Raw genomic sequence first — 3013 nt, forward strand, 5'->3', positions numbered from 1 at the left:
CCTTCACATGAGGTGACCAAAGTATTGGAGTTTCAGCTTCAACATCAGTCCTTCCAATGAACACCCAGAACTGATCTCTTTCAGATGGACTGGTTGGATCTCCTTGCAATCCAAGGGACTCTCAAGAGTCTTCTCCAATGCCGCAGTTCAAAAGCATCGATTCTTTGGCACTCAGCTTTCTTCACAGTCCAACTCTCACATCTATACATGACTACTGGAAAAACCATAGCCTTGACTAGACGGACCTTTGTTGACAAAGTAATGTCTCATAGGCTATCTAGGTTGGTCATAACTTTCCTTCCAAGGAGTAGCATCTTTTAATTTCATGGCTGCAGTCACCATGTGCAGTGATTTTGGAGCCAAAAAAAATAAAGTCTGACACTGTTTCCACTGTTTCCCCATCTATTGCTCATGAAGTGATGGGACCAGATGCCATGATCTTAGTTTTCTGAATGTTGAGCTTTAAGCCAACTTTTTCACTCTCCCCTTTCACTTTCATCAAGAGGCTTTTTAGTTCCTCTTCACTTTCTGCCATAAGGGTGGTGTCATCTGCATATCTGAGGTTATTGATATTTCTCCCAGCAATCTTGATTCCAGCTTGTTCTTCTTCTAGCCCAGCGTTTCTCATGATGTGACATATCCTATATCAAATGATATATTGTTAATACATTTACGTTTGCAATCACTTTATTTCTTTAAACCATTATTTTTTTTTCAAAATAAGAAAGTCTAGGAAATATCCCTTTTAAGAGGGAAATATATTGAACAAAGACTATTTTCCCAAAGAAGATAAGGGCCATAATTGTAACTTTTAGTAGTTTTTAAAAATTGTTCTTGTGCTCTTCTTTTTAACATAATCAATGTTATTGATGATATAAATCATTATAATATTGAAGTAGTATCACGTCCCACTTCCTGGGGCTTCCCTGATAGCTCAGTTGGTAAGAAATCTGCCCGCAATGCAGGAGACCTAGGTTCGATCCCTGAGTTGGGAAGATCCACTGGAGAAGGGAACTGGCTACCCACTCCAGTATTCTGGCCTGGAGAATTCCTTGGTCTGTATAGTCCATGGGGTCACAAAGAGTCGGACACGACTGAGTGACTTTCACATCACATCACCTCCCAAGCTAATCAATACATATGTGGAACATGACAGAAAGAGGTGGACTATGAAAGTAATTCCAGAGTTAAATCCAGTACTGTAACTGTTACACGGGGTTTGAACAATCCACAACACTTTTTTGTAACACCTTATATTCATTTCTAAGGACTATATATTCCATCACAGTAGTTATCCTTATAAAAGAATCTCACAAGTGCACTTATCAAGGTTTCTATAGGCTTGGTCTGATGGCTTTGAACAATAGTGGCAATTTGCAATATAGTAGCTTCTTTCTCCAACACTCAGAAAAATCAAAGCATACAAAAGCTACTTCTCCTGATGTAGTTTAGGATCAAATGAAAGAAAAAAAAAGAGTCTGGTCCAATCTAGGAAGACTACTATTTACCTCCCACATTTTTAGTCAGAATAAATAAATAAATGTTTCTGAGGTTCATTTCTATGTTTGTTCTGTTATAAAAACATGTACACCCATGGTGGATTTATGTCAATGTATGGCAAAACAAATACAATATTGTAAAGTTAAAAAATAGAAAATAAACTAATTAAAAAAAAGAGAGAGAAATGAGACAACATAAAAAGTTTTTGCACTTTAAAATTTTACGGCATATTTATTTGGAGACTAAAAAATTAACTTTTTTTTTCTTAATCAGACTATGAATTAACCAAGTAAAACTGATTTATTTATTTATTTTTTAAATTTATTTATTTTGCTGCATCGGAGCAGGATCAGAGCATGTGGGGTCTACTTCCCTGGCCAGGAATTGAACCTGGGCCCCTTGCTTTGGGAGCACAGAGTCTTAGCCATTGGACCACCAGGGAAGTCCCAGTACAACAGATTTAATTTGGAGAAGACAGTGGCACCCCACTCCAGTACTCTTGCCTGGAAAATCCCATGGACGGAGGAGCCTGGTGGGCTGCAGTCCATGGGGTCACTAAGAGTCAGACACGACTGAGCGACTTCACTTTCACTTTTCACTTTCATGCATTGAAGAAGGAAATGGCAACCCACTCCAGTATTCTTGCCTCAAGAATCCCAGGGACGGGAGAGCCTGGTGGGCTTCCGTCTATGGGGTCACACAGAGTTGGCCATGACTGAAGTGACGCAGCAGCAGCAGCAGCAGCATAATCAAACATTTGGTGTCTATGGCTTCAGAATGTATGTCTTCACTTCTTCCATACAGAATACTTCAAATAACTATATAAACTTGGAATATGTGTAAGTCATAAATATCAAATATTATTTTCAAAAATAAGGTGAACCTTATGAAATGGGCCTTCAATAATAAGCATATTAAATACCTGAGAGTTCAATCATCTTATAGAACTGAATTATTATTGGGTTCCATAAATCCGTTCTTGATAGAATTTTGAAGACCTATAAATCTGAAGCTGAAGCCCCAGTACTTTGGCCACCTGATGGGAAGAGTTGACTCACCGGAAAAGTTCCTGATGCTGGGAAAGACGAGGGCAGGAGGACAAGGAGGCAGCAGACGATGAAACAGGGAAGCCTGGTATGCTGCAGTCCATGGGGTGCGAACAGTCAGGATTTAGTGACTGAGCAACAATAAACCATAAACACGTAAACTCAGTTTAATAGATAAGAGCAGTAGTTTAAAAATAGTTACCAATAATTACTATTCACTTATCAAACAATTAAACACCTATCATATTGCAGCTAGCAAAAAGCTATTTGTTGCTTCTCTGTTCAGAGGAAATTCACACTCTAGTGTTCAAGGCATAACCCTGAATGGTATGCATATATTCACCTGTGAAGCAAGGTGACTTGTTGATAACAACCAATGCTTTCTTTTCAAACTTTGTTTTTCTCTTCTTTCTGGTAACTCTCCCCACCCCTGTATCATGACACGGCTGCAGGTAGGGCTCTCCTTT

At 38.9% G+C, this 3013-nt stretch overlaps 1 non-coding gene across 1 annotated transcript; it reads right to left on the minus strand.

Moving 5' to 3' along the window:
• Positions 1-1869: 1869 nt before the first annotated feature.
• On the minus strand, positions 1870-1942 carry TRNAW-CCA (transfer RNA tryptophan (anticodon CCA)). Its single transcript has one exon. It is a non-coding gene; the product is annotated as a tRNA-Trp (tRNA).
• Positions 1943-3013: the final 1071 nt, after the last annotated feature.

The sequence above is a fragment of the Giraffa tippelskirchi genome, chromosome 9 (assembly GCF_054371585.1).
Source record: "Giraffa tippelskirchi isolate mGirTip1 chromosome 9, T2T-mGirTip1v1.2.pri, whole genome shotgun sequence".
In the NCBI taxonomy this organism is placed as follows: Eukaryota; Metazoa; Chordata; class Mammalia; order Artiodactyla; family Giraffidae; genus Giraffa; species Giraffa tippelskirchi.